This window comes from Euprymna scolopes, chromosome 28 (genome assembly GCF_053919585.1).
Source record: "Euprymna scolopes isolate OS-2025 chromosome 28, ASM5391958v1, whole genome shotgun sequence".
Taxonomy (NCBI): Eukaryota; Metazoa; Mollusca; class Cephalopoda; order Sepiida; family Sepiolidae; genus Euprymna; species Euprymna scolopes.
Window position 1 is genome coordinate 39,407,223 of NC_136509.1, and position 16,120 is coordinate 39,423,342.

A 16,120-nucleotide genomic window follows, 5' to 3' on the forward strand; every position below is an offset into this window, starting at 1 on the left:
GTGTTGGTATATACTGTAAACAAATGGAGGAAATTCATCAGAAACTTCGACAACAACACCCAGCATTAGTCAACAGAAAATGCCTAATTTTCCTTCACAACAATGACCGACTACACGTTGCTAAACTGACCTTGTAGAAGCTAAACGAATTGAGCTACGAAACTCTGCCTCATCCACCATACTCTCCTGATCTCTCAATTATCGACTACCACTTTTTCAAGCATCTCGAAAACTTTCTGCGTGAGAAATGCTTCAAAAACTTAACCGATATCAAAAACGCCTTTAACGACTTCATCACCTCCAGAACGCGAGATTTTTTTTTTTTTACATTACTGCGTAAAATACACTTTCTTTGCGTTGGCAAAAGTGTGTTGATGCTTATGTTGGCAAAATTGTGTTAACGCTTATTTCGATCATGATTTTTTTTTCGTTTGAGCCAAGTTAAAAACCGCAAGAACTTTCTTGTCAACCTGATATATCCGGTCTTTTGTCTTATTTACTCGTGCACAAGAAGGTTTCCACGTGGGCATTGCTAGAAACTTCATCACTGCTAGTTTCGATGGAAACGAAGGAAAGCTGCTTTGTTAATCGTGATCCTTGTAGTTTTGAACAGATTCCAGGATATATAGTGAAAATACCAACAATGCGCAGCAAAGACATCTGCTGGAATACTGTATCCGCTACTGTATACATAGCTATATATATATATATATATATATATATATATATATATATATATATATATATATATATATATATATATATTATATATATATATGTATATAAATAAATATATATATATATATGGAGAGAGAGAGAGAGAGAGAGAGAGAGAGAGAGAGATATTATAAGACTATAGCAATGCAAGAAATGGAAAGTTGTATGTGTTGAGAGAGAAGACAAAACAAGTGATTTTCTATTAATTCATTTATTTCAATAGTAAATCTTACTTCAGCCCAAACTTGCACACAATGATCTTATTTATGTGGCCATTTTCCTTAATATATTTCGAGGAAAAACCTCTTTATAAAATAGTGGAATTTCAAATCTCTTGAAATCGCGTGGATCTGTTGCGTTTTTTAATCGTTATACCACATTATAGACATAAACACACACAAATATATATATGGACTCTTACAAAGAGACACTTTAGCACCTTACCTCTTTGCCATAGTACTTCACTATGTTCTAAGAAAGACACTAAATGGAAGAGAAGAGGAGCTGCACAGACGAAAGAGCATAGTGGAAGGGTGCTGGGCCCATAACCTCTAGAAGTGTAAGCCATTTTGAGTTTCAGAACAGTTTCAGATGGTTCGCTGTTACACACAAGTCCTGGTAGGTGACTTGTTTGTAGTAGACAGTTCCACAGAACAAAATATTCTTACCATGTCGAAACCCGGGAAAAGAACATGTGAAATTGTTCCAGAAAAGGTTTAATATTTATGAAGCAATTCTGGTTTCTGATTGGTTGGTATCAGAACGTGAATTTATTTGATTCGTCAGTTCTTAGCAGCATCGCTTATAAATAGAATCGTCTGACTGTGTGGGATCATACCCCATTATCACTCCAAAATATTGCAACAAACAAGCATTTCCAACTAATTATTATTACTGATCTCGATTTTGCTGATGACCTAGCATTACTAACTGAGGAAATCGGTCAAGCCCCAAAAGTCCTAAGCCAACTGTAAGAGGAAGCGCGATTGGTTGGTTTGTACTGCAATGCAAAGAAAACAGAGATACAAGCTTTCAATCACGTTGATCCAATTGCAGTGAAAGCACTTGATGGGACTCTGATCAAGGTTGTCAAAAACTTCAAGTACCTTGGAGCATGGTCAGAGAGCACTGAAAAAGATTTTGAAGTAAGAAAAGCAATGGCATGAAGTGCATGTCACCAGTTGAGGAAGATATGGTCATCCGCCCTCCTAGAAAAGTTGAAAGTAAAACTCTTTGTTGCCACAGTAGAAACAGTCCTTCTCTATGGTGCCGAGGCGTGGCCTCTTACAAATTCGCTAAATAAGATACTGGATGGCTGTTACACACGGAAGCTCAGGATGGCCCTCAGTACATCATGCAAAAAAATCAACAGCTTTATGGTGATCTACCACTAGGCACCCAAACCGTGGTAGAAGAAGAATGGCCTACATTGACAACTTGCTACAGGAAACAGGATTGGAAAATGTTCGGAACCTGCAAACTGTCATGCGAGATCGATAGAACTTGAGAAGTCGTGTACATTCGGTGGTGAAGCATCCTGAAAGACGACGGAGATAAAATGGTATATATATATATATATATATATATATATATATATATATATATATATAAGGAAGAAAAACCTTTAGGAAATTTTTAATGTTTCGTCCCCATTTTCGGGGGGGGGGGGTTTGGACTTCTTCAGGTGATGATAGAGATGATTTTGGAATGAAGCATAATATTCGATGGAGGTCTTTCTTCTCAGCATGATATAATTTTACATTTTATCATTTTTATATTTTATTATTTCTTGAAAAAATCCCCCGAAAATGGGGACGAAACGTTGAAAATTTCCTAAAATGCTATAAGTTTTCTTCCTTTTTCCATAATGTCATATTATCATACGTATTTTCTCATATATATATATATATATATATATATATATATATATATATATATATATATATATATATATATACGTAACATTTATATATATATACGTAACATATATATATATATATATATATATATATATATATATATACGTAACATTTTAATAACAAAACACTCTAAATGCTTTGAATAATAAGACTATTAGTGTAGTATTAATACGACAGCCAATCACAAATTTTTACTATAACCATTACTTAGCATTTAAGATGCATGTTCTTTTCAATGATACATACACCTGAAAATGACTCAGAAGCGTTACCGAAAATAACTCCACAGGCGTAGCATATGCATACATAGTACATACATACATACATACATACATGATGATTGCACCATCTTGTCAGACGAGTGCCACTCCCTCAGTCACTGAAAGTCCATGAGCCCGAAGATAACCTTTTTTTTAGTCCTGGCAGCGAATTCACACGCTCAAGCAGACATGACATTGAAGACGGTCCTTGGCATGCATACATATATATACATATACACATATATATACACATACATATCCATAAACATACACACATGCACACATCCATCCATACATACATACGTACATACACAATACATATAACACATACATACAAACATATGCATACACACATGCACACACATATACATACATATGCATACACATATAAACTATCATATACAAATACATACACACATATACATACATATTCACATACTTATACGTACACATGCATGCACATATACATACACATAAAGTTACCTACATATAACTACACATACATATATATATATATGAACCTATACGCATACATATATATGCATATATGATGATTGCAACGTCTTGTCAGACGAGTGCCACTCCCTCAGACATTTAAAATCCATGAGCCCAAATGCCTGAGGGAGTATCTATACAATGATGATGTTACAGAGTCTTAGCTTTGCACGACAGCTAAATCTCTCTCTCGGTTCAAAATGTTGAGATCTAGCAACAAGCAAGAGCAAGGGAACCAGCAACAAATTAAACTGCAGACCAGCTTAATGCGGGTACTGGTCTCCCGCTTTATGGTTTTTTAAATCAGAGATTTGCTTCTCCTAGAAAGGTTGCCTTCACCACGGCTTACGGGAGCCCTCTCCACCCCAAATGCATATATACATATACATATATACACACAAATATATATATATACATATACATACATACACACAAATATATATACTGATATACATACAAACACACATAAACATATATACACAAAAAATAAATAAATAAAAATATATACACACAAACATATATACATACATATACAAATAGGTATACATACACATACGTACACTAGTACATATATTAACATGTATACATACATACATACACACACATATGCATATATAGAATGATGGCAGATCAATTATTACATGCTTCCAGCATTTCAGGGCTACACACGTGACACTTTTTCCATCGCCACGGACAATTTTTATAGACAAATGCCTGAGGCAGTATCTATACAAAGATGATGTTACAGAGTTTTAGCTTTGTACGACAGCTAAGTCTCTCTCTCTCTCGGTTCAAAATGTTGAGATCCAGCAACAAGCATCAGCAAGATAGCCAGCAACAAATTAAACTGCAGACCAGCTTAATGCGGGTACTGGTCTTCCGCTTTATGATTTTTTAAATCAGAGATTTGCTTCTCCTAGAAAGGTTGCCTTCACCACGGCTTACGGGATCCCTCTCCACCCCGCACAAATATCGAAATAAAGATATACACGTACACATAAAAACATGCATACAAACAGATGCACGCAAACATACATACGCAAGAACAAACACACATGACAACATGCACATACTCACATACATTCATACATACACGCATATACATACATATGCACACACACGTACACATACACGTACATGTAGAATATATATGAAGAAGCATTTATGATGACGATGATGATGGTTGTTACCAATAGGTGAATTCAACATGATACGAATAGGTGAATTTAACATGAATAAAAGAGTAAAACAATCCCAAATACACAGAACATAGAATAGAGAGACGTTCGCTTCGCCGGTAGTACAGCTTTTAAAATGAAAACGCGTTCATAACAGCACAAATCCTCAACGTTCATGACGACGACGATGATGGTTGTTACGAATAGGTGAATTCAACATGAATAAAAGAGTAAAACAATCCCAAATACACAGAACATAGAATAGAGAGACGTTCGCTTCGCCAGTAGTACAGCTTTTAAAATGAAAACGCGTTCATAACAGTACAAATCCTCAACATTCATGACGACGACGATGATGGTTGTTATGAATAGGTGAATTCAACATGAATAAAAGAGTAAACAATCCCAAATACACAGAACATGGAATAGAGAGACGTTCGCATGCATACATACATACATACATACATACATACATGATGATGATGATTGCAACGTCTTGTCAGACGAGTGCTACTCCCTCAGACATTTAAAATCCATGAGCCCAAATGCCTGAGGAAGTATCTATACAAATATGATGTTACAGAGTCTTAGCTTTGTACGACAGCTAAGTCTCTCTCTCGGTTCAAAATTTTGAGATCCAGCAACAAGCAAGAGCAAGATAACCAGCAACAAATTAAACTGCAGACCAGCTTAATGCGGGTACTGGTCTTCCGCTTTATGGTTTTTTAAATCAGAGATTTGCTTCTCCTAGAAAGGTTGCCTTCACCACGGCTTACGGGAGCCCTCTCCACCCCAATTATGTACAAATAAACGAGAAACACAAACATACATACATACATACATACATACATACATACATACATACATATTGAAAACTAGGGAAATAATACTTCAAGGTTATAGCAAAATGTATATATGGAGAGATGAAATGGACACATTCGAATTATAGCAGTTATATTCATTTCAAAAAGAACAGCAATTGCCTAATATCTTTTTAAATATCTAACGGCCATATGACGTTAAAAAGTCTTACCTACTCCATGCCACATCGCTATACACACTTTGAATGCTAACGGCTTTTTTGTTCTGAAATAGACACCTTTTTCACATGAACACAGCAAGTATATTTTCAAATATTGTAATGGTATTTTCTTCAAATCAATCAGCACGAGGAAATCTTTACATTTCATGCTAGCATTTTTCTATTGTAATATATATATATATATATATATATATATATATATATATATATATATATATATATACTCGGGTTTTTTTTATTCAAAAGTAATGGACTAATGAATTCAACGAGGTTGTTAGATAGTGCTCAATAAAAAGAGCTGATAATACTTGTTTATTGTTATATAAACATGGTTACATCCTGCTGCTACAAATAGCCACTTGTTTCAATCAAACAACAGATATCATCAGGCAGCGACTTGACTATTCAAAAGTTCAATGAATAATTCATTGAACTTTTGAATAATCAAGTCGCTGCCTGATGATATCTGTTGTTTGATTGAAACAAGTGGCTATTTGTAGCAGCAGGATGTAACCATGTTTATATAACAATAAACAAGTATATATATATATATATATATATATATATATATATATATATATATATATATATATATATATATATATATATAGTGAGATCGCAAGCGATAATGCACAGCCATTTGTAAAAAAACTAAGACACTCTCGGTTGCTGATAAGCACTAGATTTCATCGTAGCTGTGCCGATAGCGTAATGAATAAGAAATCCAACGATAAAAAAGACGGTTGGATTTCGATCACAGCTTAAAGCACTTGTCTATCTAGGAGAGCCGTGATACAGCGAAACAATCTACCAATGGATGGCTATAATCTTGCAAACGTATGACTTTTTATAGCTGTCAGCAACCGAGCAATTATTTAGAAAGTTACATGTGACACAATAAACGTATGTTATTATAGATCATATAATTTCATCTTCCAGTCTTCTGGTCAGCATCTTTGAGATTAATGGTTGAATTCTCAGTAATGATAAGGTGAACTATTTCACGCGAAATTTAACAGTTTATACGTGCATACATACAATTGTATGATTCACACAGACATATATCATAGTGTCTACTCTAAGATAACACGAACATCAACAATATATATATATATATATATATATATATATATATATATATATATATATATACGTACATGTGTCTGTATACGTACGTATATGATTATATTTTATAATATTATGTATATTATTGATATTATTCAGATACATAGTTTACGATTATACGATTTATGATTACAGACAGAGATTTCTTTTATTATCAGATCATTTTCTTATTCAGCGACCCCTATATATATGATGGAAGAAACAATGAACAGAAAATCCTAGGTAACACAATAATAATAATTTTACACACACACACACACACACACACACACACACACACACACACACACACACACACACACACACACACACACACACACACACACACACACACACACACACACACACACACACACACATGTGTACAAATAAACGAGAAACACAAATATGTACAAATAAACGAGAAAACATATCTGATGAGAGATAAAAAAAGATGACAAGAAAAAGGAAAAACCGAGCAATTTTTTGCTTCCCCCCCCCAGCTTAAAACCTAAGGTAACATATTGATCCGAACTCCTGTGATATCATATATATATATATATATATATATATATATATATATATATATATATATATATATAAATAAATAAATAAATATATATATATATATATATATATATATATATATATATATATATATATATATAATAGACTACCCGTGACTCGTTGGGCCAGTATATGCTATAGCTAGCTAAGGAATAATGACTATACAGAATTAATATATAAACGCGCAAAAATTGAATGCACGCGCATTGAAAACAAACATGGCGACCAGTGAAAACATTGGGTAATAGAGGTCTTAAAATCATTTCCCTTAGATTAAATGCAAAATCCTTTATATAAGAGGGTTGTAATCCGTGGAAAGAAATGTGGAAAAAGACGAAAATAAAAAAAATACAAAGAGGAAGTTTGTATTGTACATGACTACTCTAGTGTTTTTTTTTTCTGTAAAAGATCGAGAAGTAATTAATTAAGTAATATTTTAAAAATGTTTGGAACTTATGACCCCACCCAACCCGTTTCCTCTTTTTGCCACTCCCCAACCACCAAATCTGAAAAGATGCTTATGATTACATGTCTCGTTTACCGCTACGGGGCCAAGACGCGGGTGCTCATGTTACGCTAAATTTATAAAATGTTTTATATAAATTAATCCTCCACTCTAAAATGTTAAATTTTGATTTTCTTTTAAAAAAATCCCTTTATATTATATTTAAAGACCGCTGGAACGTATTAGCCAAAACGTAGATTTTTATTTCTTTTAAGGGGGTAAACTAAATATTAAAAAAATATGTAAATTGATCAAACAGTTTTTTGTTGTGTTTTATTTTTCCATTAGAAAAACATTTGTTTTGTTTTTTGTTTGTAAGCGATTCCCATTTGCAATGAAAATATAATCGAACTAATCCTTCTAAAGGTTTGGGACGCTAAAACCTAGACGGTACATGGTTTTAGGGGGAAGTCTTTTGTGAACAATATTTGTTTAAAAATAATTTGTTTATATTGTTTAAGATTAAAAATAAAAACGTTTATATTGTATAAAATTATAAAAACTTCTATTTCTATTTTTAAGAATTGAAAATAAAAACGTTTATATTGTTTAACATTATAAAAAGTTTTATTATATTGTTAAAAATGAAAGAAGTTCTGTATATATTGTTTTGTTTAAAATAAATAAAATTCTGTTTATATAATGTCTATTTTTGAAAAAGAATTTAAAACTGTTAACTTTTAAAATATTGATATTACTCGTATTCTTTACATATGATAAAGAATTTCTTCTTATGAAAAACTGTTAACTTCTAAAAATATTATTGTTTACATATCGGTTGCATAGTAACATAACGGTGGTTAGAATAATTTGGTTCCTTTTATATGATATAGGGATCGAGAGTATTTTTCCCCTCAATTTTCAATCTTGCCCGATTTTTTTTATCTGTAACGCAAACCAATTAAAAAAAATATTTATAAAAAGGTTAGATGTTATTATATGTTGACAGTTAAGTGCTTTCTTTTTATTAACACGGTTTACACGACTAGGCACTTCCGGTGCAATATGTCCATTTTATAGCTTTGACAACTTTTATCAAAACATAGCTTCACATCTCATCTCTTGGTTGCCTCGTCAGTTAGATAAATAGATAGACCGAGATAGATAGATACACAGATATATAGATAGATCGACAGATAAATAACAGATAATTTCTCGTGTTCCCAACTACATAACATAGGCACCGCCAAAAATGGCCGCAAAATCAAGTTGTTGTTTTTTAAAACTAAATTACATTTATTAAAATCCATTATTTCTGAGTAACTTTTTTTTTCCAGAAAGATAAAACCCTGAATTTTATCATATAGAAAACAGAATAATGTAAAACTTTTTCTACTATTTTTAATTCAATTTTAAATGTTAAATTTTCCCAAAAAGTTAACAATTGACATTTTTTGTCTTGCACAAAAAAACGTATTTAAATATTAAAAAAAAAGGGTTTTTGAAATAATTAATTTATTTATTTATTGTCTAACTAAGATTTAGGATGATTTTCTAAGAGAATATGCAAAAATATTATAATATAAGTACCTGAATTTCAAATAATTCCACTTATTCATATAGGTAACCAGATATTTCGCGTCGACGTAGAGTTCAGATCGACTCTGTTTACGTTTTCGTTTGATAATAAGAAAATTATGGAAGACCAAACAGGCCAAAAAAACTTATTTTTCAGTGACGAAAATTTCAATGTATTATTAAGCTGAGGCTGGCCAGTACCAGATGGGTGACCATTTGTATGAGTTTGGTTTTTAATGTGTATGTGTGTGGGGGCCAGGCTCCCAAAATGGGGGGGGGGCAATTTAAAGCAGAATAAAAAAAATTTATTTCAGCGCGTTTGGTCCACCGTAGTCGAAAGGCGGCAAACGTTTTCAAACGGGATCGAAAAAAATGATGCTATTTTTAACACAAAGGGCACAATATTTATCGAATTTTTTTTTGTATCGATAATTCAAAGCATGCCCTGTTTAATAATGGTCATGCATTATTCGGCTCGCTAAAAAAAATTGTTAATTTATTTATCAAAAATTTTAAAATGGCTTTTTTCGTATAAATATTAAAAAAATTTTTTTTTTTGCTTTGCTTAACTTAAATTAATTATTTTACTTAACATATTCACCGAATTTCACACTTCAAAACTCAAAAGCGGGATAATTAAACACAATCGAAGTTCTGATATTCAGACGTCAAAATAAGGTATGCAAACAATTTTTTTTTTTAATCTATAATTCTGTCCCTTACAACAACACAATATGTTTTGTTCAGTTTCAGATGATTATTTTAAGCTTATTTGTTCCCACTTCAAAACAAGGGGGGGTTTGTAAGCAAAAAAAAAATATATATATAAATATCGTTTATGAAAAATAAGTACACTATTATAAAGTTCATTCTTCTCCTAACAATCGCTGAAAATTTCGTATTGATCAGATAATTACCTGATTTTTGGTAGATTTTTAAAAAGACGGTCCGTCAAAAAGTACTGACCTGCCCCCCCCCCAGTTTTGGCGGTGCCTAACATAACACTACTAATATTGTTTCAACGACTGGACAAGCTGATTTGATTTTTTTTTTTCGTCTTCAAACTGTCAATTGCAGAATATATAAAAGACATTAAATCGTAAACATTTGTTCTGTTTTTGTTTGAAAACGATTCCAACTTGCAATTAAAAATAAAATAAAATTCGTAAAATGCCTGTTGTAGCAATAAAAGGGGGAGTTACTCTAAATAGAGAAAATAATAGTTACCGGCCTTTATCGATCCTTGAAAAAACTAGAGATTTCGAGAGGGAACCGAGGACAAAATGGCGGCTTAGCTTCACATTGAATATCGTTGTGTGAATCATTTAAGATTTCTGCCGTGGATAAATTGTATTTAAAAATACAATGAACTTGCCTACTTATATGTTATCCAATAATTTTGGTACCCCACTTCTCCGAACAGAACAAATTTTTGCGACAAGGATGATATTGGATTAAATACTAAATGAGATTGGATTAAATACTAAATCTCAAAAACAAAAAAATCCATATGGTGATAATTAAAAAACAAAACCAAAAAACAAACAAACAAACAAAAAAAAAAAAACAGCGCCCAAGAAGTCTTTTCCGTACAAACGGAAAAAATCTTTTGCTCAATATGTTTTGTGAATACACAAAAAATATACTTTTTCCCCAATATTTATATAATTTTCGTGAATACACCAAAAATATACTTTTCCCACAATATGTTTTTGTAAATACACACAAAAAAAAACTTTTTCCACAATATTTTTTGTGAATACACGAAAAAAATATACCTTTTCCACAATATTTTTTGTGAATACACGAAAAAAAAAAAAAAAAACAACTTTTTCCACAATATTTTTTGTGAACACACGAAAAAATATACTTTTTCCACAATATGTTTTTGGACACTTTTCACAATAATTTTTCACAATAATTTTTTATGAACTTTTTTCACAATAAATTTATTTTTTGTGAACACACGAGAAAAAAATTTGTTTAGAACAAACAGAAAAAAATAAATTTTGTACACAAACGAAAATAAATATATGGGAATTATTTAAGTCATGGATCCAAATTTATTAGAAATTTTTTTAAATGCTCAAAACAGTTTAACTGAAGCTTTGGCGGCACAATTTCACAAACAATTCAATAAAACACCAAAATCAATTTCTCTGGACACCATAGCAAGTACAATAACGTATTTTTCGTCTAATCTGGATTTAAAACAAACTTTTATTGCTTAGTATGGCTGTTGGAAGGATACGTTTCAGCACGAATTCGCGTCTGTGGGCGACAAATGAAAATTACGTTTAATAGTTCGCAAGTTAGACACAGCAAAACATAAAAGATATTCAAATTTCATCTTTCCGAAAAAAAAAACAGGAGATTTCACATTTGATTAAACGATTGCACAGTTATCAGACATATTTAGTGATCAGCATCTTTATTTGATATTTGTTTAAATTGTTTGAAATTAAAGAAAAATACTACAGGCGATTTTGTCAAATATGTTAGAATTGTCAATCTACAATGTGAACATTTTTGGCTAAAATTGTTGACCAAGGATCAATTCTATTGTCTCATTTTTACAATCTCCAGAAGATGCGGACATACGCATACGTCTACTGTCTATAGTAAAAAAAGACAAAGAAATAACGGTACACAGAATGTCAACGACTAATAAATCTAAAACCAGACACGACGATGGCGCAACGACAAAGCCCATCAGTAGAGAAATCCCCGACTATTGGTCATGTGGGGACATGCACTATGCTTGTTTTTGCCCATTGAAAAGACATACATGCCAACATTGTTCACGTTGTGAGCATAAGGACGGGTTTGTGGTAAAATAACCGCAACACTCCCAGGATGAATACTGCACATCCAAGAGGTAAAACCTACAGAAAAACGCCAGGACGTTTCCGGAAAGCCACATTGAATTCAATTTTTGCCACTTTAGATGTAAATTTTGAAGCCCGGAGAAAATATATACTAATTGAGATATTGCTTTGAATATCATTTTAATTTCACGCCCAACATATCCTGAACAGAAGTGTTCGTTCTATCCTAACCATTATCAACGGACCAGAGGTCATCTCGTCAGCATCAGACAAGGCCAAACTATTTGCCAAGAATTTTGCAGCTAATTCTACCCCATGCGACGAAGGCCATCAACTCCCCATATTTCCTCCTATAATACAGAACACGCTAGGTAACATACAAATATCTGTGCATGAGGTCGCCAAGCTAAACAAGAACCTTGATTCCAGTAAAGCTACTGGCCCTGACGGCATCCCAATTATAGTGTTAAAAAAAGCTTCAACCAGAACTTGCTCCCATACTTACGAAACTTTACGTTGCCTTAAGGAGAAGTGCTTTCCAACACCCTGGAAACCTCATCAATATGCCCTGTATTTAAGATTCTCCCTATCATTAAATCATTTCTCTCTGATAGGGTCATAAGAGTAGTGGTAGATGGACAAAAATCAGAGGCCTGCAGTATTAATGCTGGAGTCTCTCAGGGGTCTATCCTGGGTCCAACTCTCTTCCTGATCTACATCAAAGATCTCCCTAAACACATACTTAAATCATTCGTTGACATCTATGCTGATGACACGACCATCTACGGCAACACATCAAAGGCTGTAAATGACCAAGTTCTCTTTGATTCTCTCTCCTCTGATCTCGAACGAGTGGTTCAGTGGGGGAAGACGTGGCTGGTTACCTTTAATGCATTTAAAACCAAACTCCTATCTTTACATCATCAACGCTCTGATCCCCATCTGGCATCAATTGAAATGGATGGCTCTCGTCTAGGAGAAGCCCCATGTTTTGACAAGCTTCTGGGCTTGATCTTCACTCTTGATCTGAAATGGAACACATACATCAAGTCTGTTGCCAAGGTCGCTGGAAAGATGGTGGGATCCTACCGCTCCAGAAGATATCTCACTACTGATGCAATTCTCTATCTATATAAAAGCCAAGTACGTCCAAGGATGAAATACTGCTGCCATATCTGGACAGGAGCTGCTAAAAACAGCCTATCCTGCCTTGACAGAGTACAAAATAGACTTTGTGGCTTAGTGAGGGGTGCCCTTTTCTCTTCCCTGCAACCTCTCTCCCACAGAAGAGACGTTGCAAGCCTATCTTTGTTTTATCGTTATTTCCATGGCAGGTTCTCGTCTGAACTCCAATCCCTGGCCCCCCCTCGCCAATCTTTTACAAAAAACACCCGTCTAGCTGAATCCACTGTCAAAAACTTTCCCCACTCTTTATCTATGCCTAAATCAAAACGTAGATTACATGAGCAAAGCTTCTTTCTTAGAACTGCACGCCTGTGAAACTCTGTTCCGTCTGCCTGCTTCCCTCCTGACTACAACTTGGATGTCTTCAAGTTCAACGTAAACAAATTCCTGATGAACCGCCCCCTTAAGTAGACACTTTAAATATCCACACTAACGTACTGTACTTACAATAACCCTTATCCCTGAGTGGCTTCCGGGCCTTGATAAGTGGTGACCACCATGTAAAAAAAAAGTTGTTGGGAAAACCAACTATTAAGAAGACAACTCATGTTGCTTGTGGTGCATCTGGAAACAAAGTACAACTAATTGATGAGCTAAAATGCAATGTCTCTTTTAAATGAAAAGAAATTAAAATGTGTGTTATGTTTTTGATGCATCAACCCTGAATCTTCATGGTTTGGATTTTATTGAAAAACTTTTCTTTGAAATGTTTCCTTAAACTCGATTTCAATTCTTTCAATATAAATGCTGAAGCAGGTTCTAAAACATATTTTAAGAACACACTTATTACTTTTTGCTAAAGCCGACACAGTAGCGTTTAAAAACGGAAGTAATCTTTATTTATTTAAACTATGAAAATTAGCTGTTTGATTTTTATAGACAAAGATTGATTTTTTGTATACTTCCATAATTCCAACATGTCGTCCACTTTCAGGAAAAAACGTAACAAGATTAAGAGTTAGGATATTCAATGTATTTTAAATAGTATGGAACTAAACTCTTCGTGCGGGAATATGTTTCGACCTGGCAATAGCGGCTATATACAGCTAGTATATATATATATATATATATATATATATATATATATATATAGATATATATATATATATATATATACAGCAATAGGTATACACAGCTAGATTATGTATATATATATATACATACATCCATGTATATATATACATATATATATATATATATATATACATATATATACATACAGTAGCGTACAAAACTAAGGGACAAAATTTTTAAACCTAATATTTTTTTGGAAATAACAACTGTGAAAAGCTGAAATTTTGACAACTGGTAGTCATTATCATCCATAATAACATACTGAAATTTGAATCATTTGCAAAGGATAGAAAAAGAATTATAACAATTATTCATTTATTTCAGGTTTTCACATTTGTTATTTCTAACAAATATTAGGTTTTAAAATGTTGTCTTTTAGTTTTGTACGCTACTATATATATATATATATATATATATATATATATTATATATATATATATATATATATATATCGTATACATATACAGCTACAGCTATATACAGCTAGATTATATATATATATATATATATATATATATATATATTAGTTATATATTTACAAAAATGTGTGCGTATGATTATAGATGAGTTATCTTTTCAAATCCTCTAATATATAATTCACTTTTCCTTTCAAAGTTAGACACATGAGCCAACATTTTAGAAAAATACGCAGCCCCTGTTCTAAATAAAACAAACACCTATCAAATAAAACAAGAAAAAATACGAACATATAAAATTTTTTTAAATATAGCTTCAAGTACAATTATTATTTATCGTTTTGTTTTCTTCAACGTAAGGTGAAACTTAAATATACCGTAAAAACACGAAAACGGTATAATATATAATCAAGAAAAAAAAAAAAAAAGCACCAACCGTGGCAGCGGATTGTAATCTTTGCGAAACGAGAAACGTCTTACCGTTAATCATAAACACGCTTACTGGCTCCGACATTGATACAGTGCCAATTCACAAGTTTTTAACCTTTCATTTTTTCCAGTCCCCGTCTGCTTACAGAGTGGTATCAGAAAGTATACAAAATAAAATATCTGGTGTACTAGCTAGCGATGCCTCACTATTAATACGAGGAATTCACATAGGATAGCAACTTGTGAGAACGAGCCCCGAGTGACCACTTGCTAGTTTCAGCCCATTACATATGACATATTAATGCTATTATCGCGTCAGAAACTGTTTTAAATGTTATACACTCATTCTGCGATATATATCAAGTTTCAAGAGACCGAAACTTAATAAAAGGAGATTGATAGAGACAGTTCCGCACACAGACAAAAAAGATAGCTTATATATATATATATATATATATATATATATATATATATAGTAATTTATAAAATATATATGGCGATTAAGCTACACTGAATATTCCGCGTTTCATCCACTCTTGGACTCTTCAGGCTTATGCGCCTATATATATATATATATATATATATATATATATATATATATATATATGTGTGTGTGTGTGTATGTGTGTGTGTGTGTGTGTGTGTGTGCGCGTGTATAATGCGTATTTCGGCAGCATGTTTTCATTCAGACAAACGTTAATAGCACGGAGTATCTTTGTTTAATTAAAAATAAAAATTTTTATCGTAGGATCCTTCTTGTGCTTCTGTTAAATTTCTGTATATAGGATGCGTATGTGGCTTTTTGTTCTATATTTTTGTTGGTACTTCAATTGAATTCTCTCAATTGTCATCAGGCATTTTTTGTTATGTCTGCTAAGTTTAA